The 26,905-nt window shown below is 46.3% G+C and overlaps 2 long non-coding RNA genes across 2 annotated transcripts in view; both read right to left on the bottom strand.

Annotated features, from left to right (window-relative positions):
- LOC118171953 overlaps positions 1 to 26,905 on the bottom strand; it is a 44,211-nt gene that overhangs the window by 12,211 nt on the left and 5,095 nt on the right. The window contains exons 2-3 of the long non-coding RNA XR_004753494.1: positions 7,631 to 7,819; positions 737 to 957 (exon numbers count right to left, since the gene is read on the bottom strand). This is a non-coding gene — a long non-coding RNA (uncharacterized LOC118171953). The remainder of the gene's footprint in view (positions 1 to 736; positions 958 to 7,630; positions 7,820 to 26,905) is intronic.
- LOC118171955 lies at positions 23,370 to 26,314 on the bottom strand. The gene is made up of 2 exons (XR_004753496.1): positions 26,124 to 26,314; positions 23,370 to 24,800 (listed from the first exon to the last, which is right to left on the bottom strand). It is a non-coding gene; the product is annotated as an uncharacterized LOC118171955 (long non-coding RNA).

Below are 26,905 nucleotides of genomic sequence, written 5' to 3'. Positions count from 1 at the left end.
AGTATGAGGAATCTTTTTTAATATCACCTTTTTTCAATTTGCAAAAAAAAAAAAAAGTAAGAGCCTAAATTATACTGAAGCATCCACATAAAGTAAGAGCCTTATTTTCAAAGGTAATAGTATCTTCTGAGGTATTTAAAACCTTTGAAATCAGATAGTTCATTTACAAAATGGCCATAGGTCCCTACGCTTAATTAAACAGTTGAAAGCTAGAAAAGTTGGAAAACTGCTGTTTTGTTGTGCTTCTTTCCTACACATTTTCTCCTCCTTTGCTTTTCTTGCCTTCCTGAAACAAATCACCCTCAAATACCATTCTAACTTTGTATGTGGAAATTGCCACTATTTGAATTAGTGACATTGCTGTAGAAGAATCCTGAAGAGTTTTTGCTGCAGTGGTTGTACAGAAAATGAGCCTTGACTGCTGGGGACAGAAGTTAGCAGGACTGACAGCACCCAGGCTCTGCTTCAGAGCAGGGTGGGCAGAGCCGAGTGGTTTTGTATGCTCTGACCTTGCCAGCTTACTGGATCCTATGGATTCCCGAGCACATGAACATATGGGTATTCCCCTCTATGTAAGGTAAAGAAATACAAAATACGAAGGCTGATGTTATGACTAAGATGCAGAGAAGCCCCAGGAGCGTGAGCTATTTTGAAAATTACTACAGTCCTGAAAGCAAACAAAGTCTTAAGAAACCAGGATCTAAGGTTTCATTCCTCAGACAAAGCAGTGACTCACCCACATTCCTAACTGCTCCAACAACAGAGGCGAACCCTGCTCCTGGCAGACCTGATCCTCCACATTTTATTGTGCCGAGCAAATCCAGAGCAAAGTCCAGCAGAGGTTGGCGGTGCATCGGAGCAGACAGAACAGGGCCAAACCTGCTTCAGAAAGGGGCCCTCCTGCATTAGTTCGCCTTCTTGGAAAATTCAAGAGTTCAGACCTCCTGCTTTTAATGTCTGAAAAGACAATGAAAAGAGCATAAATTAACAATTACTCTACAAAAGCCAAACACATCTTTTGTTGCATACCAAGGTTTTATAAAAGTGCTAAAAGGCAGTAGTTAATGCTTTCATAATCGAAAGACAGATGAGACATGTCAAAAAGTTAACTGAGCAGAGGGGGCCAAGCAGCACAGAAGGATAAGGTGCTGTTTCTAACCATCACGTTACCCATATGGGAAACTCTGACCTAGGGATATGGAAACTCACTGTCCTGACCATCTATCTGCTTGGTCATTCCCCACATACAAGGCAGACGTCATTGATGAAGGACAAGCGTGCTCCAGGTTGGAGACTGCACACTGATAAACATGCCCAGCTCCACTCTTCCTTCCCCCTGCGGGTGCAGGGAAGGCTGTGGAGGTATCCAAATGGCAAGGTTAGTTGGCCGTGCTTCTGGGTGGCTGCAGGGATGAAGAGGAGGAAGAAGACAGGCTGAAAGTAGGGAAATATTCCTGGGGCCAGCTCCCGAGGGCAGCTGGAGGTGCTGCAGAAAGAAAATGGCAGATTTAACTAATGGGGAAGGCTTGCTTGCTCAACAGTGTGGGTTTGGCTGCTGGTGTAGGGAGAGACCTTGACAACACAGGCAGCTAATGGAGGAACAGAGCTGTGCTATTAATGGAAGGATCAGTGCTCACACCAAATTATCCCTAAGACATCACGACAATGCCTGTTGCACTAGCACTGTGTGCTGTACTTGGAGCCTCACGTCAGCAAGCAGGGAAAGCATGCAAACCCAATCCTCCATGCTGCTGCAGATTTTGCCAGCAGCATTTCAAATATTTCAAGCGTTTCTACAACCCTCCACAGACTGCAGCAGGGACTCGCCTAGCAGCACTCTAGAGGCTGCCCAGCAAATCTGTTTAGCAGGCTGCAAAACAGCAAATATCCATTTCATTTATTAAATGGAAATAACAGAAGTGCACGGGGGGGAGGGAGGGAGGTTAGAAGGTTTTTCTGGCATTGTTTCTCCACGATTCAACATGCTGCCTTGAAGAAGCCACTATTGCAATGGCAAACAATAGGACCTCATTTTAATGAAACATTTCCTTCTGCAAAGTCAGAGAAGTCATCACAGGTGATAATTACAAACATATAAAGTTTTTTGGGAGGCTCGTGATGTTTTGAAACCCCAATTCAGCAAGGCTGCTTCAGAAAGGCAGCGTTTGTTGCCTGCCTGCAGCACGAGGACAGAATCCCAATCCTGTCCAGGGAACAAAGGTGCTCCCGGGAGGCTGGCGCGTGGCTGCCGGCACCCAGGCAACGGCAGCAGGATCGGTGCTCGCGCCTTGCCCGCAACGCTCCGGCCTCCGCAAACAATTCTTGCCACGTAGGCAAGAGCGAGCAGGGCGATGGAAAATTACTGCGGGCTTTTTCTTAAAGGGCGAGAATCTCATTTCGCCGGGAAGGCTGGTCTGCAGTGCGTCAGCGGCACGCTGGGGTGTTAATAAAGGCGGATGGTGCTCGCATGATATTTCAACAAACCGCGGTGGTAGAAATGTAAAGCAGAGAGCTGAACAGCAGCAGGGGGGCTGAGCAGCCGGAGGCAGGGGGTGGACGCTGCTTTCAGCACAGCCTCAGAGATGGCAACCTGAGCACAGTGCATTTAACAGTGGTCAGGAGCCGAAGCCAAAATAACCCCCTTCATTCTTGGCAGGCAGAGTGTTTTAACAACTGCCCGCCTGGGAAACCTGCCTGCGAGGCTGCAGGAAGAAAAGATGCCTTTACAGAAAGAGTAGGATTACTTCACCAGTCGTGAGGCTTTTATCAGGGGCAACAGCTATTTTCAAAAATCACGGCCTCCTTTACCTCCAGTTTCAAGTGAAAAAGAGGCTGATTCCTTAACACGGCAAGATGTCTGCCTACCTTAAAACGCCAAACCAAGAAGCCATGCAAATAGCTATAACAGCACTGCGTGCCCCATTTAAGCTAGCATACTGTTGCTGCATGAATAACTGCAGACTTCTAACATCTGACTCACCACTGGAACAGGGCAGCACTTGCCTACCAGGAGGGTCATGGTGCCGTCAGGCAGCCAGAACTCTTTCCACATTTCAAAATTAGCTCCTGTATCCGTGACAAGTTTCATTTCACAAGGAACAGAGCACACTGCCTGCTTGCTGGGGGCACCTATAGGGAAACAACCACAGGGAATTCCCTGTTATCTATAGGGAAATGAAGCAAACCTGCCTCTCGTACAATAACCTCTTTATTATTATTTTTTATTTTCTTTTTCTCACTGCATGCAGCTGCAGCTCATGAGGGCCCTGGTTTTGTTCAAGGATGCAGGTGGTCTTTCTGCTCCTCTGGAGCTGCCTGCAGTTTAACGATTGCTGTTTGCCAGACCTGCAGCACCCTGTATTTTGGTCTGCTGCTGTTCCTAGTCTTCATGTTTTTATTTGTTTTCTCCTATCTGTTTGTCTTGTTTTTCACTGATTAAAGTCTCGTTCCAAATCTTCACATTTTGTTGCAACCAACACGTGAAAAATGAAGCCACTGCACAGAGTTAGGGGACTTGTAAGAGAAACACCCCCTAAATGGAAACCTTTGCTGTGAAGCTGCTTTCATCGCAAACTCCGCAGGGAAAGTCATTACATTTAATAGAGGTTGACCTCATTTTGTAGTCCTTGATATTAATGCTCATAAGGAGAGAACATAATTAGAAGCGGTGACTTCTAAACAAGGATAGAGAGTACTTGTTGTTGCTGCCTCCTTCCTACCTCAGGATTCATTTAATATGGCTTGGAAAGAGTAACTTGAAACAGCCTCTGGCAGATAAGCGAACTCAAGTAAAATGCAAAGATCTCTGGTTTCCAAGAAGCCTTTTACAAGCCGCACAGAGAAATGAAATGAAACCGTTCTGCAGTGTATAATGCTACTGCAAAGTCCTCCTGGAAGAACCACAAATGTGCATTGCAAGGAAAGCTCATTTTGGGTTCAGAAAGGTCTTACATGCAGGCATCCGAGGCTGGAGCAAGCCGGTAGCCATATGAACCTGTCCCCGTAGCAGCCTTTGCTTGGGAGAAACTGGCTGGAGGGAGCTGCTGGCGCTTTCTGCTGGGCTCCTGAAGCTGTTGTCTGAGGGAAAAAAAGGGTGTGAGTCCAGCACCACACACAAGGGAGCTGAATGCAGATGTGTCACAGCTTTATATTTTTAACTTTTCTAATCAATTTGGGTTTCCACATAGTGGACACTCGTCACAGGGGAAAGGGTAAGTGCAGGCAGTGACCTCCCCTAGATAACTACATCTGCAGCCAGGCCGTGCGTCACTACAGGGGATGTGCCACACGTGCCAGGGCCTTGGTGCTGCCTGGGGGCACAGCTACCTGTGGGCTTTCACCTTAATGTGTTTTGAGTTTAAAGTACCTCATGCTCATGGACTGCTTTTCAAGTAACCTCTGCGCTCTTCCAAACTGTAGAAATCAATTTAAATACAGATTTTGAATTCATTTTCCCAGCTCTTGTGAAGCCCACAATGCTCTCCCATGTGGCTTTGCCTCCCACATGGAGAATGCCATCCCTTGCGTTTCCAGCGTTCCGGGGCCCTCTCACACCTCCCTCATTATGTAAAAAGAGCAAATTCTTGTAAAAAAGCCCCAGGCTCCCTTAAATTCCCCTTTAGGTGTTGCGGTTTGAACAAGAGCTTCTGCTTCAGCAAGCCTCAGAACTTCCTGATTTCTGCAATTTCCCCAGCCGCAAACAACCAGGTTCAACTTTGCTCAAAGGTCAGGTTTGGACTCGGTTTCTTCAAAAATCAAGATAATGCTGTTGCCCCCAGCAGAAGGAAGGCTTTTCACTTGTTGTTAAATGCAGGGTTATTTTCTGCAGTGCCACCCGTCCTGGATCCGGGCACCCCGGGCGCCCTTTGCCGAGCAGAACGGTTGCAGCCCACACCTGCACTGGGTTTGCTCCGCCAACAGTTCGCCATGCGGTTTGTGGCACAACGAGCAACTCAACGGGAGGTGAGGGAAGGGCAGCGCCCTCGGAGAGCACAGCCAGAGACTCCTGGGGATCAGCACAGGGACAGAAGGACACAGAGCAGATAGATCAGAGGGATTTGGTCTTCGCGCTCTGATCCACTCCACCCTTGGCCAAGCTGGGCTATTCTGGCTTAGCTGGTTTTTCCTTTCTCTTTCATGTGCCTCAAGTATCAGATAAAGGCGTTACTAAATCACACCCAGCAATTCCCACCACACCTCGAGCCATTAACCCTGTCCCACAGCAGCAACGCTGGGGAAACCCTGGGCAGTATTCTGGGGCTGCGGTAGAGCAGGCAGAAATTCTGCCACCCGCTCGGTGCGAAGCAGCTTGCTCTCCTTGTGCTTATTTTTAGAGCAGTCAGTTATTTCTGAAGAGGCTTTCTGTAGAGCCCCTGGGTAAGCCGCCAAGGCCAGATCCCTGTCCGTCTGCAGCAGCGATGCTGTGGGGGTGAAGCCATGTCAGCACTTCCACTTCCCCCCACCATTGTAAATGGGATGTAGAAATTCAGTTCTGGCAGGAATACAAGAACCAGTATGGAAAACTATCCCAGCTAAACCTGATCCTTGCTAAAATTCATCTGGCTGGGGAGAGAAAGCGGGGAGCTAAGATGTATTTTGTCTCTCCCATGCTTAAATCTTGAATTTTAAAATCCAGCTGCACTGCACTCAACTCAAATTACTCACGGGGATTTTTTTTTAGTTGCTTTTTCAAAAGCATACCCGTGGTAAATGGAGAAGTGAGCCTTTCCCTCCTCCATCTCTTCCGCAAGCCAAGCGCGTGATTAAAAGTTGCTGTTGTCAATCTTACTAATAAGAGCCATAGTTAATAGTCATTTTAATTGGGTACAGACCCATGAGGCTGCTGGGAGGGAGCTGGCACTGGTGCTTGTGTGGCCACATGGGGTGCTGGGCCAGGGGACAGATGCAGGTGGCAGTGACACCAAGGGTTTTCAGCCAGGTCAGGGGCTGGCCCCAGGCAGGGCTGTGTAGATACCCAGCAGCACAAGGGTGCTGGAGGATGGCAGGGCTGCTCCTGGCACCAGCACCCATGTGAGATGTTTGTCTAGCTGCAGCTTCAGGCTGGTTTTTGTAATAAGCTGCCAGGCAGCCCTGCAGTGCCACAGCTCCTGTTTCAGCTCTCTCCTAAGCCTGCAAAATCAGCAGGGGAGGAGAAAGTGCCCATAGCCTGTTCTGTATTTCCTTAATGCCAGAGTAAACTTTGACCACCTAGGGGGGCACAAAGACATACAGAAACTCTAAGAGGAACTTTAGGAGGGATCCTCACAGCTCTTTCACTCAGATTTCCCCATTTCTGGTTTCTGTGTTTATATATTTTCTATCTCCAGCCTGTATTTTTGTGTTAGCCCAGAAAAGGCCAAGTATGGAGCCTGCTGCAGCCTGCAGTCACCAGGAGCTTGTTTGCCATGCTGACACCTGCAGCTGCAGACTTGGGGAGGATGTTTGGGAGATGCAGAAGGTGGAGATTTTACGGAATCACATGAGACAGCAAGTGGCTCAGCTCAGCCCAGCCCTGCCGTCCTGCTTTCCCACGGAGACGCTGTGCTGCACCAGCTGGCAGTGCCTCCCTGCAACGCTTTGAGTTCCGACCCCAACCCCATCTGCGAGGTGCATGAACCCAACAGAAATTTCTGCCTGTCTCCCCCAAACCCCTTCCCCCCCAACCTCCTTGTGCTCGAGCTGTGGGTGGAGAGGCTGTGAGCGCGCCCATCTGCCGTCCTGCTTCCCCCCCCCAGCCTGCACATGCGCTTTCATCGCCAATTAGTGTGCGCTTAATTGCAGCACGTACTGCCTGCCTAGCGTGGGTGTGAGGCGTGGGGAGGGAGCTGGGATTATTGCGGTGGAGCCCAGTAACATAGGATACAGATTTGCAGGAAATCGGGCTTTACTTCCTGCTCGTGGAGAAACAACGTCCCGGTTGTCCGCTTTGTGTGTAAATGTGGGGGAATATGCTAGAATATGCACGTTGCCTTCCAGAGCACATGTAATGCCAATCTAGCAGCCCTGAGAGCACTTGAAAGGGGGTAACACTATTTTGGCTGGTGCTCTTCATCCCATGGGCATTAGAAGATGGGGGGGTCCCTCAGCAGGCCAGCTCAAATCTTGCCACCCCAGCCTTCGCCCTGTGTTTGTCTGTTGGCACAGCTGTGCCGATAAATGCCAGCAGCGGTGGCACCGGGGCTGCCTCTGCTCAGCACAGCCCTTCCACCACCCTGCGCACATTGCACTGACACTTTACACTGGGTAAATGCAGAATCTTTCATGAAGAAATGAATGTAAATACCAAGGGCAGGCTAAAGATTAAAACACTGCTCTGAGAACACTGGGTTTCTGGGGGACTTTAATGCTATGGAGCGGCTCAGCACTAGAATTCATTCCTGTTAAATATGTACCTGATGAGCCCACTCACCAGCTGTGATAGTTGAATCAATTGTAATCCCTGCTGTTCCAGCTTCTGTTAAAGCTACCGTTAAAGAGAAAGGCAGTCACTTGGTGCAGTGATACCCGACATATGTTTGGAGCCTGGTCCGTGAGAACACCTGTGGTGTCTCCTGGCCACCTCACCTTTGTATGTAAACACAGGTTTTGCACATGCATGATTAGAAACTGGATCTGAAGTGGTTGTACTGACCTCTCCTGGGAGGGGTTTGCCAAGAACTGGTGAGTATGTGGTCCTGGAACCACTTCCTTCTTCATTGTGGGTCTCTGTTCCAACCCTAGATCCCTTATCGGCCCAGGGAGGTTTGCACAGGTGGGTCCACCACTCAGTCCTGTTGTCAGGGTGAAATGCTGAGATCCTCTGGGTGCCTCATGGAAGTAACTGAAATACACGGAGATTAAATTAGTCTTAAAATGCCACTACTCCAGTAGGAACTTGTGTGGTCAAAGCTGAGAACTGAACATGGCTCTCCTAGGCTAAGAAATGAAACAAACCTTGTGGTTTCCTTTATCTGTTCATCACACTAAGCATACAACTTAGCTTTCTATCACAGTATTTCTTGTTTAAATGCAGAAATATTCTATCATCAGTGAGTAAAAATATTTTAGCAGGCAGTCACAAGACGACTCCAAAGATTGTTGCAATCATGAGTTGTTTAATTATGTGTTAAAAGTTATCAGGGTTGCACAATTTCCTAATGCCTGAGACTATCCCAACAGAGAAAAGAAAAAAACAGTAACAAAAAATGAATAATGAAAACAGTTTTGTATTCTTAATCAGATTGATACCAGCAGACTTAAATCCCTCCTGTTCTGATCCAATGATCTAGCCCTTGCAGAAGAGAAAAAAAGAACTGCTTGTCTGGCTGCGATTCCTGTCTAGTGCCTACCACAATAGGGCGAAATATCTAATACCCAGAATCATAGAATCATTACGGTTGGAAAAGACCTCCAAGATCAATTGGCCTCACCGTCCCCCTACCACCAATATCACCAATCCATTTCCCTGAGCATCACATCCAACCTTTCCTTGAACACTCCCAGGGACGGTGTATATAGAGCTACAGGTCACAGCTGTAACCCGACCAAACCCAACACAGCGTGCAAAGAGGAAACACGTCTGTGCCAGCACTGCTTTGTCCACTGCAGGAAATCGGAAAGTAATTCTCCAATATGAGTTAAGAGGATTTTTGCAGAGAGGAGAAAAAAAAAAAAAAAAAAAAAAAAAAAAAGGCGATTGGGAAGTTAAATGAAAGGGCTGCTAATCATAGAATCATTAAGGTTGGAAAAGACCTCAAAGATCATCTGGTCCAACCGTCAACCTACTACCAATGTCACCCACTAAACCATGTCCCCAAGCACCACTTCCAGCCTTTCCTTTAACACCCCCAGGGACGGTGACTCCACCACCTCCCTGGGCAACCCATCCCAATGCCTGACTGCACTTTCTGAGAAGAAATGACTCCTCATTTCCGACCTGAACCCCCCCTGGTGCAACTTGAGGCCATTCCCTCAGCCCTATCACTGGTGAACTGTGAGAAGAGGCCGACCCCAGCTCCCCCCGGGTTCCTTTCAGGTTGTTGCATGGAGCAATGAGGTCTACCCTGAGCCTCCTCTTCCCCAGACCAAACACCCCCAGTTCCCTCAGCCGCTCCTCACAGGACCTGTGCTCCAGGCCCTTCACCAGCTTTTGGACACGCTCCAGGGCCTCGATGTCCTTCTAGTGAGGGGCCAGAACCGCACACAGCCCTTGCTCAGTGCTTTACCAGCCAGCAGAATTACACTACATCAGATCTCCAAGCAGACGGAGTGAAAACAGCACAAAATTTACGAGCAAATAAAACGAAAAATCTGCCTTGGCCGGGCAGCAGTGGGGAGGCCGCAGGCCTGGGGCAGGCCCGAGCACCCCCCGGAGGCCGCCCCGAGCCCCGGCCTTGCCCCGAGCTCGGCCCCGAGCCCCGGCCCCGGCGCCGCTGGCAACGAGCGGCTGCCACCTGCCGGCCGCACGGCCCCGGCCCTGCTCGGGGCCCACTGCAAAACCCTGGACGTCAGGGAGTAACAACAGCAAAAATAACAACAGTGATCTAGAAGTTCAGTAAAAGTTGCCAGAGGAAGAAGGAATCCCTTTGCTTCTCGTTTGATTCATGCCCCTCGGGCGGTGGGGGCTTTGCTGGGGCACTGGTGTGTGAGTTTGGGCGGATGGTGTTTTGTTTTCGTTAAAAGGGAGTGAAGTAAGAAACAATATTGATGCAAGTGAGAAATCAGGGTGTTCCAGAACAACCCGAACACGTTACGGTGCACAGTGCTGAGAAACTCAGCAAGGTCCTTTCTCTGAGCAAGGAAACTGCCCCGAATTTCTGAGTCCTTGTGTTCAGAAAAGAAGGCCTTAATTTGTATGTATACAAACCTAAGTCAAAGAAACAGATCCTGCAACTTCTCTTCTCATTAGATTCATATAGCACTGATATATATATATTAAGCTAAATCACTGCAGTTAAATAGCCCGTGAAATTCTTGCAGACACGTGAGAAAACACACAAAGGAACAAAATGGTGAGCGCTGCTTTTTCCCCGACATCCTGCCTGAAGCAAGCAGTGTTTCCCCAGCAGTCGGTGCAGAGAGAGCTCCCCCTCCTGTTACAAATTGTCTTTAGCCCCTATCCACCCCTGGGAGACTTGTTGCTAAAAGCCAGCATGGTGGGGATCAGGCCACTGTTAACATGAGATGTTATAAATTCAAAATTAAAAATGGATATAGATACAGAGCATCGACATTTTGTTCTCATCCTCCTTATTATTTGCAGTGGCTTTACAAAACAAAAGCTCATTTCTTGATTTTTTTTCTATCACAGCAAGATTATCCCTGTCAACAGAAATCATCAGACATATGAACAACTCATCTGAGCATCTGTCACTTCACTAAAAAAAGCCCCCCAAAGCCCTAGAATCATTTTATTGTCTGCTGCAAGGTAACCGGTATTCTGACAGCTTTTAGCAGGGTGAGATCCTCCTGTCTGCCAGGCAGATGCTCCAGTGCTGTGCTACAGCACCATGTTAGCACTGCAAACTGCAGCAGCTGGCTCAGGGAGGACTTTCCAGAAGCGTTAGGTGTGCAGGAGGCTGCTACGTCAAATCTCACCCATCACTCACACAATGCAGGAGTGTCTTCTATAACTAAGGTAAATGCTCGTTACCAGTAAAGCCAGTGGACTTCTCAAAACGGTTTGAGAAATAATTGAGCCGACACCTAACAGCTGTATCATAACAAGTACCAAGCAGCGAAGATTGGCTGCACCCAAAATTTCAACTGGCTATTTATACTTTTTGAGGACTTTGCTATTTTTCACTTCTTTTCAATTAACCTGATTTGTAAGGACTATAAGGGCTTTTATAAAGTGGAAGGTGTTAAGGTAAGAAATATTTCTAAAAACTCTATTTTCCAAGTGTCAAAAGTCCAGCTTGCAAACACACGGCAATGCACGTAAACACGATTCTTCAGTAAAAAGGAGCTGGCAACAACATCTTGGGGGCTCTAAAAAAGGTGTCCACTTCCCAGGAACTTCAAAAGGAAACAGTGCCAGTACATGTATCTGTCTGAAAGCAAAAATACCTGGTGTTTTGTGTGAACTAGAAATCTGAGAGGAGGACGCTCCAGGGCAGGACTCTGGATGCTTCCTGGCTCCAGGCTGCAGCTCAGTGCTCTGGTCTGCAATGTGCAGTGAAACCGAGAGATTTGGGAGGCAGCCTTGGGAGCTCACTGGCAGACCCGAATGCTCTGGGTTTACAAGCAATGAGTGACACCTTGCTGTAGTGCAGAGAGAGACATAATCCGCCACTTCCCACCAGGGTTTCTGCCCCTGCTCATCTGAACCTTGTCCAAAACCACAAAGCTCTTGACTCACTCAAAGCCTTTTCCTCACCGCTCCATGACCACAACCAGCTTCCCTCTGGGGAAATCCATGCCATAGGAAGTATTTTCTAGGAATTTTACAGCAGGGTGAATGAGTTGTTTGGGGCAGAGGTGGAAAGGGAGTTGTGTCTTCTCACTCCTCCATCACAACCATCAGCTCCATCTGTCAATCCATCAGCTCACAATGCCAGGCTCCAGTGTGATTCCCATTAGTCTGCAAAGTGCTGCGTGTTGATGTTTTGGTTTGATATTTGGAGAGCTCTATGGAGATACTTAATTAGACAAAATTAATTCCTTTGAGAACAACCTTCTGGCAGCACTTTGGCAAGTGCTAGGAAGCTTGTGTTGTTCTGACACTTAAAAATTGGCATTAGCCACTTCCTAATTTATTTCTAAAAGGACAATCAAATCACATCATCCCCCAGGTCAAACGATAGCTGTGTCTTGCCTGCCAGACACACTATCAGAAGATGAGGTGCCAGACCTCCTCCTTAGAAGCCACTTCCCACAGCTGCCAAACCCTTTACTCACTGTTGTCACCCTGAAAGGCTTCCCTTCTGCTTGAACTGCTGCTGTCCTCTGGCCATGCCACTCTCTGTCCCTTTTTGCTGCAGCACACTCTCCACAAAGGTGTCATGGTGCTGATCGGAGGCGACAAGCAAATGTCTCCTCTGTGCAGAATGGCATCAGCCAGTCTGTGGCATTTAAATGTTGGCGATCCCCCCTCGTCTGATTCAAACACGGATGGAGAGAAAGGAGACACGCGAGTGAAAGCACCCAGGGCAGGGAAATGTGAGTGCAAGCTGTGGGCAGACACATGTGGAGGCCACATCTCACCAGCAGCTTTGTCACTTTCCCAGTGATTGTGGGCTCTGGTGACAACCAGAGGGGTTACGGCAGGGTGGCGAGCACCAGCATTGACCTACATGCTCTGGCCGCTTGGGCTCAGTTACATCTGGGAAGAGCCCGCTGGGGTCGGTGGCTGGCAGACGGGCCATGTGAAACCATGCATCCTCCCACCATAGACCACTTCTTTTAAAATAGGTCCCAGCCTTCTTCTTCTGCCTTGGAGTTTTCCGCACTTCACATGCTTCGCTGTAGGAAGCAAAGGGTAGAAGCTGCACCAAAAGCTACGGTGGTTAGCCCTCTTCTGGCACAGTCTGAGCAATGCAGCAGTAACAAAGGGATGTGTGCCATGGTGTCTGTTTCATTCAGTCTCCTCAGTTCCTTTCATTTTCTCCAAAATTAAATTAGGATTTATGTGAACCTTAAAAAAAATCCACTCATATCAAGCCATAAAGCAAAAAGGAAACTATACTTAAACACTTAATTAGGGAATGTCTGAAGAGTGCTCTGCAAATGGTACGGTGCTGGAGCACGCTACGCATTTGGTATTTAAATATAGCTGTATACACTCCCTCGGCCTCCTGAACTGCCGAAAACCTCCTAGCAGGTGATCACAAGCCTTTCTATAATTGAAATGAACTTAATCCTGACAAAAATGTAGCAGCAGCTGCTGTGAAGGCTGTGGCTGCTTTCCAAGTATTTCTTACATTACTCTGGTTTGTATATTAAAAAGAGGCTGATTGCTGTGCTGCAGATTCCTGCCACAGAGTGTCTCTTACAAGAAAGCTGTTGTGTTTTAGATTTAGGGGCTTTGTTGTATTTTTCATAAGAACAGTTTTCTCTCGTGTGATGATTGCCATGCGAGGATCTGAGCTGCTCAGATATTAATTACTTATGGCCTGCAACAATGCTCTAAAGTAGAAGTAAAATATGGATATTCCCTCTCTCTCTCAGAAACACACATGCTGGACTGACACATGTAGGCAGCTGTATACTGCACAAATACGGTGCAATATCAAGCTCAATATTGCAAAAGCAAAGCCAACAGAGCTTTTAAATTCCTGGACCACACTGATGGGACTTACTGACTCCCCCAGAGTCCTCCTAAAAAACAGGTCTGGGTCTGCACAAAGTATCTTTCATTTCAAAGCTTCCTCATGCACTCCAGCGTGCCTCCCCTGGGTGAGCGCTGGGGGGCCCACATAAAAGGCTGTTCTAAATTTAGGAGGAGAGACATTTTGAGCCTAAGACTGCCAGAGAGGTTGGCTGAAGCAGTGAAGGAAATGTGCATCACTGCCTCAGCCCCAGTTACAAAGTTAGATTTTGGACAGAAACGGGGTATTTGGCTGAAGAAGGAAAGGCAGAGCTCCATTTGGAGGTGGAAGAGGTGAGCTGCCAGCTCAGACATCAAGAGGAGGCAGCAGTCAGCCAGGACTGCCGAGGAGACACAAGAAACACCTGTAGCTGCCCTCTGAATCTAACCTCCGTGCCACGAATCTCTGCCTGGATCCTGACATGCTGTGAAGAGCTGGGACGAGCAGCAGCTCCTCACCTCGTTCCTGACTGCTGGCTCTTGTGTGAGACCTCACCAGCCTGGAGTGGCTCTTCCGAGGCCACTGGTGCAGTCCGAACTCCCCTCTGCTGTCTTCCTTCCTCCTCTTGTTTCCTTGGGTCTCTCTTGTTTTGCTGGGCCGTGGTGGCACCTGGCATTTATGCACCACCACAGAGCAACGCATCCAGCAATGTTTTCTGGCAAGGAGAAGCATCTTCCCCTCTAACCTAGCAAATTGTCCCCGCTGCACATCTGGGAAGAGCGGGGCTCACAACTTTCACAACAGCTTTTGCAGAGGAGGCACCGAGCTCCTGCTCCCCCAAAGCCACCTCAGGAACAAGGAGGGGACAGAACTTGAGAAATCAGGGCTCCTGCAAGCAGGAGTGCCACCACCCAAGTGAAGGGCTGGGGAACCTCTTTGCTGCCAGTGCTTTGCCCCAGTGCTTTTGCACGGTGCAGCTCCCTGCTGCCAGCCCTGCTCTGCAGAGCCGCATCTGCTCCTCCCGTGTCTGCTTTATGGCTTAGGCCCCCAGCGTGGAAAACATTGACTCAATCTTATTCAAACTCTTTTTTTGCCCTGAGCGAGCCAAGACACAGGCTCATTTTTAAGGTTTGACATCTAAGGCTGTTTAAAGGGCAGGACAGAAGATGGTGCTGCTGAGCCAACATATTTTAGCAAGAAAACTTCCTTGGAGTTGCTGTCTTTTGACAGCTCCTGTTCCAAAATAACCTTTGTTTAAACTGAGGAGTTGTCAAGGAGATAAGTTTGAGCAGCATAAGAGCTACAGAGAAACATCCCACAGCCACTTCCCTCGTGGAGCAGAGATGTGGTGAAATATTGATGGACCAGCCTCCCTAATTGTATCTCCGACTGAGGGGCTAGCTTGAAATCCGGAGCTCTCCTGCTTTGTATGCGGCACTGTTGGGATAAAGCAATGGGATCTCTTGCGGAGCTACATGGGCAATTGGTTTGGGATGTACATGGCTAATGAACAGGCGTCAGCCAGACAGCTTTGTGGGAGCTAATGAAATGTTCAGTACAAAACGCATCACCTCCAGGTATCATCTGTGCCTCACTCCTGGAGTTTAATCCTCTTCTCTGCAGCTGCCTGAGCAGCCCCACTCTCTGTTTACTGAAGTCTTCTCCATGTAAAACAACAGGAGCAGCGGAAAGAACAAAAGAACTTTTGATCATCAAACCGGGCAAAGTGATGTCAAGTTCTTAGGCTGTATTTTTTTTCTTCTTATTAGGACTTACGTTATTCAAAATGCAAGCATGCAAAAGAAAGGCAAATAATTTCCACCCACAGTGCTGGCAGCTACATATTTTCTATAGAGAAATTCTAGCTCAGACTGAGAACAGCAATAGGAACCTTCTTAAGCTTCTTTGTTTTCCAGTTCCAGGGTACCCTCATGCCTCCACAGTTCACCTTCCCTCCAACCAGATTTCAGATGACGAAATACAAACCCACCCAGGGTACCAGCGGGAAGGCTGCTTATTAGGCTCGCTGGTTCTGGGAAGTTTGGTGGCTTGATGGAAAGAAACATCCTAAATGCAGATGCCTCTTCAAAATCCAATTTATTCAGCAGCTGTAAATGAAGTGGCTGTAAAAGAAGAGGCTGTCTCACAGTATTTAATTTTCTAACTCTTGTGGCACCTGTAAATGCAGCTGAGTATCTAACATAAAGTGATGCTGAGCATGGGGATCACATTCCACGTTGTCCCTTCTGGCAGCTCCACGCTTGGTGAAGTCCATGTGGATTGCAGGGCTAGAAATTAGAATTCATGCTGCATCTCAGCATATCACCACGATGACAAATGAGGTCTCTACCGCTAATTCTTCTAGAAAAGGACGCCACGTATGCCTGTGGCAGCACAGATGATGACTGCCATCAACAGTCGGAATTCTTCACTACTTCTGGCCTTAGCAGAATTTTCCAGGCTTGATGGAGCCGCTGTATCTTCTTGTTTTCACTTCTCTGGCTACAGAGCAAGAATAATATTTACCTATTTTACAGGCCACGCTAAAAAGATTAATTAGCTAATGCTTGTTGAGTACTCTGAAGACATAAAGCAACAAATGCATTTTAGGGGCTGTGTTCAGTGTGCCTGGAATCAATATATACTTGGCGAAGAAACTAATGAAGGGACCCAGACCATGTGGGGGCACAGAGGGCCTTGGATACCCACACTAGCTGTCCTGGTCCCAACCCACAGGGCAGAGCACACGTGTCCACACACACCCCTGTGCGCGTGTGCCCACTGCTTCCTATGGCAGGGAGAAATGCTGTGCCTTCGGTCTTCTGCTACACAGGTTATGAATTCAAAAGCACCAGCAGTTCTCGCAGAGAAGGGAAGAGGCTCATCAGCCTGTTCATGCCCAGAAGCTCTTTGGCTGTGGGTAAAGTCCCTTCAGGCCAAGGCTGAGGGATCCAAGCACAGCTCTATCGGTAAGGCACATTCCCGTACTGCTGACTTCCCACTATCTCAAGCATCCCATGAGAAGAGCCTTTGCCTGAGAAGAAGCCAGAGAGTGGCAGTGCCCTGGTGCAGCTCTGCAGCTTTGGAAGCTCAGAACAAGTTACCAGACCCAGCCTGAAACAGCTGCATTTCAGGCATGCCATTCTGCACTGGGGGGGTATCACAGATCAAGGTTTGGTTCTTGACTCGCATTTCCGCCAAGCAGAAATACTGAAGCAAAGGCTATGAAAAATGTTTTTGCTCCACTGATTGAGATTCAAGGCAGATTCAAAAGGTTCCCAGGTTAGAAATGTAACACTAGGAACAATGAAGTCCTTGGCATCTTCCTTCAAGAAACGCTGATCTGGGCCTAAATCCTAAATCTTCTGGCAACCGAGAGAGTCCAGCAGGCTGAGCAGAGAATTGCCTGAAACACCAGCTCATCACCTCAGTTCCCCAGTCTGTGTAATTTACTCATTGTGTCTCCGTATCTGCATTAACAGAGATATTTGCAGGCTTTCATTTTTTATTCTTGTCCCTGTATTTATAAAAGGTATGGGAACAGTACATGGATCAAACACAGAGAAACCAGGCTGAGAGACCGGCCCATGAACCTGTAACCCAAAACCACTTAGCAGGAGCCTACATTTGCTAAATGAGACCGTCAGACTTCAATTATTCCTAGAAAAGCTGCAAGGACAGGAAGAAGCAGTGCATGTTCCAAGACCATTACAGCTTGGAGAGGCCACCTCTTCCTAAAGCTCCGGCAGTTCTAGCACCATTTTCTGTGCAGCCGGTCACCGTGAATTACTAATTAACAAAGCAGGTTAGTCAGGTCCATTGTTGGCCTACTGTGTGAGCTGGGCAAAAAAATGAATCTGTCCCCCCTGCACTGATTCAAGCTATAAAATGATATAAATGTAAAATATGTGCACTGAAGAGACTTGAGGCTTAATATAGGTCTTGTTAAATGTTCATAAAGAATACCGAAGCCCTTAGATTAAGAGGTACACCAGAGGAGAATGATAGGGTTATAAAATCCAATTTTACAAATAACTCATATTTATATAGTGCCTTTCAACCTAACAGATCCCAAAGCTTTTTTTCAACATAACACTCTGATATACTGTGTTTGCTTTACCTACCGGTTCAAGGCAAACTCCTCTGAAGTGAAATGTGGCAGCTGTGTAATAGCCCTGAGTAGTAGTAACTTTAATAATAGCAAGGCATTTATATGGTCTTACAAACTTCAAAGAGTTAATTCCCTGCCCCTTCAGGAGGCAGACAAGGTTTATTATTCCCATTTCACAAAGGCAATATAACCAGAGTGGACAAGAGTGCAGAAAACCTGCACTCCCACAGATTTATAAAGTGAAATTCTGTGCATGAGCCTAAAGTGCTTTTAATCCCACATAGAGAAAACATATCAACATGTCTTATTAAAAAAAGTCCTTTACTAAAAATAATGATGTGGAGAGAGCTCTGATCTGGATTCTAACACCTGCCACTTCTGCTGACAAAATTGCCTCCTCAAGCACGTGTTGACATAGAAACATCATGGTCCGCAAATGCTTCTGTGCCATGAAACAAATTGGGCGCTCAAAATATACTGCCAAGAATCAGACAATCTGTTTTAAGAGGACCCAAGAGTTAGTAAAAACCTCTTGAAATATAGCAGGAGAGAACGCTGCAGCAACACCAATCTCCAAGGCAGACTAGCATTGTTCTTTCAGCTCTAGGGTTCTTTCTGGTCCACCTGCACTGCACTGCAATGATACTTTCAACGAGGACAAAAATTTCTTTTCTCTTACCCCCAAAAGGTCCGCAAAATGTTCCTGAACTTGGAGTCCCTCACTGTATGTCTGGGAAAAGAAAGATACCAAATTGCCTGAATTTAACCTCTTCTTCACTGAAAACCTGAGCCTGTCCTCAGCTAGTATTTCCGTTCACATACTGTTTCTTTACTGCACCACGATGCAGAGGAAAAAAGAAGTTTAAAAAGACTTTTTTATCCCCTATTTTTTCCATCCCAGTAGCAGGTTTGCTACAGGAATCACTTCCCATTCATCACTGCAGCTCTCTGGATGTAACTCTGCCAGCCCGGGCTTGGCCTCTCTTTCCAGAACGCCCACCCTGTGCTATATAGCATCTTCACGATGCGCAACACGGACCGGTGCTCCCGCCTGGCTCACTGACCTCCATCACTCCACAGAAGCTGCTTCCTTTCATCTCTCTGGCTTCATTTCCCCTGGAGAAGCCTGTGTCCCCCTGCAGCCTCCAATGGGAAGGACGTCCAGGGAAGAAAGGACGTCTTTAACGCTCTCCTGCCCACGCTTCAGGCAGGCCCGCTGCCCTCCAGCACCTAAACGCCAGCAAAGCAGTGTTATGCATGGGAAGCACTCAGCTGGGAAGCTTTACAAAAAGCTGCTGCAGGGCAACGTGAGCCCTGGCAAACACACCGGGGCCCAGGTTCATGGCCTGACCCTCAGTTAGGCCGCTGGACAAGGATGCAGGGCCTAGCGCTGGTGTTTGGACATAAAACAGAGGCCTGTCAGACACTGTCATGTCCAAAACCAAAACCAAAATGTTTTCCTGGCACTGGGCTCACAGCGAAGAACTTTCAACCTTCTCCACTTTGTAATTGTTTAACTTTGTGGCATTTCACTACCACGCAAGTCAAACGCACCGGTGAGCGTCTAAATCAAGGCCTGGGGGAGAAACCTCCCTGGCGCATCGGGTGCATTACAAAACAGTGCAGATGGTGGTGGAGGAGAGCCCGTGACTTTGCTTCCTTGGCAACCTGGATGCCAGGAAACCAAACGCACGGCTCGCGGGCAGCTCCCAGGCACGTGCAGCCGCTGCTCCAGTCCAGGAGAGGAATTATCCCAGCTCCTCTGGCTGCCCCGGCGGCAGCACCAGTGCTGCCAGCTCCTTGCTGGTGCCGCTTGCTCCCTGCTTGGTCTGCTCACAGAGGGCCAACCTCTGCAGGCTGCGCTGGAGTTCACTGTGGACCCAAAGCAATCAGCATATTTGGACCCTGCACAATCAAGTGCGTCCTCACAGGACTGTGTTACTCCATCCGTTGATTTCTTAGGATGATGGGTAGATTTACGAGCTTAAGGTAGCTTACAGGTCCTTATTTACAGCTCTCAGGCTTAAGCCCAGACCTGGAGACCCATATATTTGGGATTAGAGGTATGTTGAGGAAGAAAATGATTATATCTCTCTACCTCCTCTCAGTTACTGCCTTTGAGATTACCATCCATCACAAATGCAAGAGCAAGGAGAACTGTCTGCCTGTCCTCCACGATGGCTCTGGGGAATCCTTGAGCCCTCATCGTGGCAGGTGAGTCACTGTCCTCCCCACCAAGAAGGGCATGATGCAGCCCTCGTTGGCTGGAAGGAAGGGACAAAGTGAAGACTTGGTCATCCTGGCCACAATTTATGGGGTGAGGCAACAGAACGCAGACACGGAGTGCTCCCAGTCTTCAGATGGTGTATGTAAGCAGAGTTACCCTGAGCAGTGCTGATTATACCACCTGAAATACAAGCTTTCCCACTAAATAAAACCTGCAGCTCTTTCTTTCCTTCCCCGTCCCCCATCATCTCTAACTCCAAAAGAATTCCATTTAATATACCACCAGGTTTGACCCTGACCTTTGCAAATGGAAATATGATGTAGTGAGAATTGAGACCTGAGAGTCAACTAGCATCTTTGGTTTCACTGTTGAAATACAGCAGGTCATTTCACATTTCTATTATGAGCCTCAGATAATGGAGAAGAAAATTAGGTAATTCCAATTTTGGATTAGTTGGGTTTCTTGTCAGCTGGGAGATGGGTTCTGAGGTATGCGGAGAATGACTGGAGGCACAGGACGAACAGCTGAGCATAGATATTGTTTGGGATGCTATTTCTGCATGGCCTGCTCCAGAGATATTAAAAGCGATGGTGTCTGTCTCCCCTGACATTTATATCTGTTTTCCATCGCTGACTTCAAAGGTATTACTCTGCATTTGACCACATTTGAGTGAGTAGGAAATTGGGACCATTGTTTGTGTGTTTCATTGTCTTGAATGTTACCTGAGCTTTCAGATGATCAAAAATGGGTTCTGTATGTAGAGAAAAATATTAAAATGAACCAGGGAATGCAAAGGCAATAGTAATAATTGCAGAAAAAGGAGTCTTGACAGAGTTGATTTATCTGTTTACAGGAAGAATTAGAAACTTTAGTTCAAAGTCTGCAAATTGCCCTATGAAAGCAGATCCTCCTCATCACAGAGACTGATTGATTTCTCCAGGTGTGTATGAAAAGAAGAGTTTGCAGAATCAAGAGCAATGTTAGTGAGGAAAAGAAAAAACAAAACCAGAAGATCACTGCATGAAATATCAATAGCATAGCTAGGAACAGTTGGATACTAGACCATCTTTAATCTAGAAAAAAAAAAAGACAAAAACAATGTCTGGAAGGTAAAGCCTGATTAAATTTAACAATAAGTTTTTAAAACAAAAAAGCAATATGTGTGATTAATGAAGCAAAGTATTTGATTTCCCATCTCATGAGGTCTTCAACTCAAGTCACACTACAAGTGATACACATTAGCATGCTCAACCAAGGATTGAAAAGAGCAGATTTGATGCTCTCATGCTTTTGTCTGATCTTAAAAATCTGTGAGCATGTTTGGATTTGGTAAAGCGTTTGATACCATATCATAAAATTTAGCTCTTTGGATGATCTGAATGCAATAGTCCATGGACTGAATCACAGCTGAGTAGCTGCAGACAAAAAAGAATACTAAAAAGGGAGTTATTGTGTTATAGAATTATGTTTATTAGGGCATCAGAGAGATCAGGTCTTTGGTCTTTTCTGACATTTTTATTGATGACTTTAAAGAAGGATTGAACAAAAGGATGACAGGCATTCACAAAAGTGACATGAAGTTGAAAAGGATCACAAACACTAGGGAAACCAGAAAGATAATGCAAAGGAATCGGGATAGACTGGAAGCTCAGACCAAAAATATCTTAGTGCAATGAATCTCAGAGCCAGGCAGATTGGAAGTCTTGTATCTCTTGATGCCTATAGGCTTTAAAGGCGATGCTCATTAAGATTGTGCCAAGGGGGAAAAAAAACATGAAAAGGTGCAGCGTATGGGGACACACTCCATCTGAAGCCCTAGAGATATGTGTTACAGCAAGCCACAAAGAAAATAACAGAGAAGTGCTTTAGTGCTTTTGGCAGGCAAGGCATTTAATAAACATGTCTACCAAGAAGCTTCTATAATAAAACCCGATGTATCATTTCCGTTCACTGAGCTAGTGTCATGTCTGCAAACTGCACAAGGCTTTGTCTCCTCGATGCATTAATTTCCATCCAAATGCCCAGGCAGAGCCTCTATTAGCAACCTCTGTTGACATGAGTAGATTATTCAGGGAAGCATAACTAAATCTCTCTTATTTCTCTGAAATCTACACTTGCTCCTCTGCTGGCAGATGAAAATTCACAAGAGAAAACATCTACTGTCTTTCTTTTAAGTGTTTGGGGCTGGATTTAAACCTACAACCTCTATTTAAGGAAGGATTCTAGAGATCAGCATCTCTCCCAGATTGGGTTTAGGAACCAGAATCTGCTGTGGCCTGCAGGTAGCCCGCAGTTCCCTTAACCCTCTGGACCCAGCACCTCCTGGCTGGAGGAGAATGGGACTAGGAGCAGGTGACTTTTAGGGACATTGTCAACTGCACATGTTCATTTATCTGTAAATGAATCTTCTCTCAGAGAAATGGGGCAATCTTCTCTCAGAGAAATGGGGCAAATACAGCCAGTCTAGAGCAACTCTTCTGTGTGTGCTTCCCTGCCAGGCTGTGGTACCTGTCCCTTTGAGGGTACACGCCAGCAACAAGAGAAGGATATTCTGGAGGAACAGTAGGACAGAGCATTGCATCTGGGGAACCGGGACAAGACAACTCAGTGCCAGAGTGCTGTAGGTAGCCCCAGAACACCCAGTGCTGAAGGATTTGTACTACATGGGAATAGAGGAACGATCTTTTCTGTAGGTTTACCTGCACTTTGTCTGCCATTAGGTAATGCCCTCTAGCCTGTTTGTCCGAGAAGCAGGGAGCAACTGCCTGCATGATTTCATTTCTCTGTGACCTAGAAGTACTTTCCAATTTACCACTCACATCGCTCGGCTGAAGTGATATATACAGATCTGCATGCAGAACATACCGTGGTGGTGAGCCTTACTCTGCTGGCCTACACTGCTTCCTAGCATGGCTTTATCACTCTGTAAAATAAAGGTCATTATGGTGTTATTCAGGTAGCGACAGCTTTGAAAAAACACTTTCAAATACACTACACAAGTAGACATTATTACCCCCTGCCTAGGGATTTGGAGAAGGTTTCCTCCAATGAAAGGCTTTGCATTCTGCTTGCAGGAAGTACTACATGTAAGGTGGAATTTTTTCCAAGCTGAATTCAGATGAGCTGATTTTTTAAATCAGACCTTCTAGAGAATGGGCGTGCCACTCCCTGGGCTGTGTGAGGGGTTAATGCCCTAATAACCAGTCTGGATTCACAGAGTAGAGCTATGTGCAAAGCTTAAGACTGAGATTTTACAGGGCTTGATTTAGATGAAGTCTAATGTTCACTGGCAGATGACATCTGGCTTAGGACACGTGCTTGTGGAGGTCTTGGTGCTCAGCATTCAGAGGCACAGCAGATTTGGCACAGCACAGGAGCTGGAGCAGAGGCTAGGTCAGCCAGTCCTCAGGTGGGACCATGGAGAATTAGCCTCCCTATAAAAGGGATAAGCCTGGTTCCAAACAGTGCTATTAGACTCCTACTTCATAAAACCTATACTTCTTGGGTGTTTGGACTGGGGTAAGAAAAGGGAGAGACACAGGCGAGGCTTACAGGCCAGACATCTTCCATCTCAACCGCAATAATCCCATTAGTACTGCACAGGTGAGGAAGGGTTTGTGGCACGGTGCTGATAACAGCACTGACAGCAGATGTTCGATGCCAGGCAAATTCTTTAGAAGCAACCTTATTTGAAGTGCTTACTTCCAAAAATCATCAGCTGTATTTGGGCTGATGCTGAAAATATTTTAAATGGTGTTTCAGACAGCAAAAACAAGGGAAGAAACTACAGCTCACAAAGGCTAACTTAAGTGACAATTTGTGTGGTGAAAAGCTACATTTATTTAGTTGATTTAAACGTGCTCTGTAAAGGAAACATATATTTTACACCTACTCTTCTTGTGTAATGGAGGCTTAAAAATTAGTTGGAAAAATGTGTTTGCTATTTGAGAACTATAAAGGCATTTTTCCTTTCTTCTTTGCTCTTCACTTTTTCAGAGAGAAAAGTAGGTATTATTTTTTTTTTTTTTAAGTGATGAGATACATGAATCTTACAAACATCTAGGTTCTCACCCCAGGTATCTTTCTAATATTTGAATTAAAGAGATAAGAAGCAACAGTAAGTTTCTAGCAATTTAAGAATTAATCCTTCCTTTCCTGATCACTTATCTTTTGATCTACCAAGGTCATAATCCTGCTATGTCTCCACTCATCCTTAGAGACCCTCCAGCCAAACAAAGATAAGACTTCTAATTTCTGAAGTGAAAACAGAGAAATCCCTTTCTGTAAATTACAGCAAAACCAACCAAACAAAAACTGCACTAACAAACCACAGCGCTGAGGCCTTTTTGGAAACAAACAAACTGAAGCAAGAGCTCATTCATTTTCCTCTGTCAGTACACCTTTCAGATCATCCCCCTTTTGGTATGTGTCTTAACATAAAATATTAGGTCTGGTTCACACTGGGGATTTTGCAGTCCAGCTCCAGATGTTAATAGATGTTTCCCTACCTTCCCCAGAGAGTGGATGCCACTTGCACATCTATAAGATTCTGTCCACCGATTCCTGAGTCTGTAACTACATGTCAGAGTTTAATCTAACAGCTTCCAGACCCCAGCCAGGGAAGCTGCTCCACCCAGAGTTATTCTAGGCAGCACGAGATCACTGTCGCTCCAGGGGAACACGAGCACAGCAGGGAAAGGCCGATGCTGGGATGACAGTCACAAGCATGGCTCTGCTAAACCAGAATTAAAGCCTGCTGCTGTTTAAAGGGGAATGCTTCAGTACAGCCAGGAAGCAGTTTGTCTCATCCCATACCTGCTTAATTGGGTGTTAGGATTCCTTGCCATTCCTACAAGCAGATGTTTTGGCAAGATGTTGGTATCCATAACTAGCTCTTCCCCAGCACTTTTACATGGTGTGCTCTTTACAAAAGAGCACCCAGGATCCGTGGGGTCACTCCATTTCACAAATAGGCGAGGTGGTGAAGTGCGTAACATGTCCAAAGGTGCATGTCAGGGTGAGATGCTCCACCATGGGACTGGCAAGTCACAGGGCAACTAACCCCATGAGCATCAGGCTTTCTGGAGATCGGCGACACACTCCAGGAGGATGTCTATGTGACAAATGGTGTGCAGATGTCCCTGAGCTGCTTTCACGGTGGTAATGATGAAGATGCGTTAGCGCAGCATCCTGCATAGGCTCAGATGGATTCTCTGCTTCTTATAGCTGTGCAGGACTTCAAAGATGTATATATGTCAGTAGGTACTGAAGAGTGAGAAACACTATTACAGCATACATATAGAAATCCCTTACAGAAATACCACTTTGACCTGATCTGACTTATCTTCTGCAATGACAAAATAAATGCCATGTCTGAGGGTGATACCAGCTCAGCTGGACCATGAGATGGTACAGGTATGGCTGGTTTTTTCTGTGTTTCCTGTCCAGGTCATTTGTAATTCTGTGTGGTGTCCTGCTACTTGGCAGTCACTATAACAACATCAATAAACCTCCAAAGCCATCTGAGGCTGCAAGATTAACAGCTACCACCCCAATGAGTTTATTTTATGTGGCTAAGATGAAGAAAAACACTCTAACAACGCGATCTGCAAATTATCTACAAAGTGACTTGAATAATTTGCCAGTTTCCTTCTGACTGCACTTTAGCAGGCCAGCCAGGACTTACTGCATGAATAGCCAGCAAAGCAGTGGGAGGCGAAGTCATAATCGGCTTTTGTGTTCTTTGATTATTGTTATCCAAACTAAACAAAGATTTGTGGTTTACTGGTGTCCTTCCTTTCCCTGTTTTTTTTTTTTTTCATATTAACTGCTACGCTCTGGTATTGCGTATATTACCGATGTTGTAGGAACTTGTTCAGGAGATAATCTCTGTACCCAGGCTTAATGATTGCACCAACCTTTATTTAAAGGAAATCTGCTGCTTATCCTAGACTGAAATTGCAAGCCTTTTGCAGCAGTAACACTGGCTTTTAAGTGTCTGTAAAAAGCCATAAATGTTTTACAGGGTTATAGAAATAAGTCTAATCTGATGTGCTAACCAAGAATGTGCAAAGGAGTCAGACTTGTCCAAGCATATCTGCTTGCTCTAGATCACCGGTCTTTAATTAGCAATAGGACTTCACAGTAGCCCTCAGATCACCATTGATAGATGAGGCACTGCAGTTTTCCTGCTCTGCTGGTTGAGGTTATCTACCGATAGTCACCGGAAAAAGGATTTAACCTTTACAATTGCCATGTGCTCTCTTTTCTGACATACAAGCTGAAAGACTCTCTGATCATACCTGACCTGGTCACTCCTTGAATTTATACCTGTGCTAGTAGCCTGGGTTTTTAGTTTTGAGGGATGAGAAAAGGTGTGCTCATACAGCACTGATCCTTTAGAAATTACACTCTATTTCCTTCCTTACTGGAACTCTGGTCTTTGTTCAGAATGCATATTACTTCTGCAGAAAATCTTTGGGAAGGTAGTTTGCCTCATTTTGTATACATTTCATTTCTTGCACAGAAACACGTATTCATTCCCAGGAATCCAACTCACCTAAATCCAACGATTTAGCCAGATTCAACTTCTTTGCTTATTTAATCTCTGCACAATTTCTTGCAATTTCTCTCCTATTCTGCATGCTAAAAATACATCTGGGTGCTGCCTGGAGGCCATCGGAAAGCACAAAGAAAAGGGCAGCCTGAGTTTCATACGCACTGCTAAGCAATGCATAAAGAGCCTTCCCCACAAACGGGGATGTTCTTGTAATAGGAATCCATAAATATAGAAACCTGTCATTCCCAGAAGCAGTTGTATATAGAAACACTCTTAGCAGCTCCATTTAGCTAGCACCAGGCTCTTCTACCAAAAGCGCAATTGCTAGTGAGAACTCAAATTTCTAATGATACCGAACAGGTGTAAACTGGAAGAAAGCTCATCGGGGGGGAAAGCTAAACCAGCTCCCACCCCTGCAATCAGCAAAGCCTTCTTCTTGAGGTTCATCTTTGTAACAGGATAGAAAAGCAAGCTCTCCTCAGAAAGGAAACCAAATGCTTTCTGCATTTTTCACTGCCTGAATTTCCTCTCTACTTCTCCAAGTCTTGCTCTTCTACCAAAGCTCTTGGGAGCGCAAGTGTTCGCATTAACCATTGCTAAGGGGGAGATGAAAGAAAGAAAGTTTTCTTGTTATCCAGGTGGGACCCTCTGTCCTATTTACACGGAAAATGTGACATACTAGACAAAATCTAAAACCCACAAATTCAAATCTCAGAAAGATGACTGTTCCACTAGAATGCATATTGCAGGAGGGCTGGTAAACTCCCCGTGCTCATATTTAT

The sequence above is a fragment of the Oxyura jamaicensis genome, chromosome 10 (assembly GCF_011077185.1).
Source record: "Oxyura jamaicensis isolate SHBP4307 breed ruddy duck chromosome 10, BPBGC_Ojam_1.0, whole genome shotgun sequence".
Lineage (NCBI taxonomy): Eukaryota > Metazoa > Chordata > Aves > Anseriformes > Anatidae > Oxyura > Oxyura jamaicensis.
This window is presented reverse-complemented; position numbering and strand designations above follow the sequence as displayed.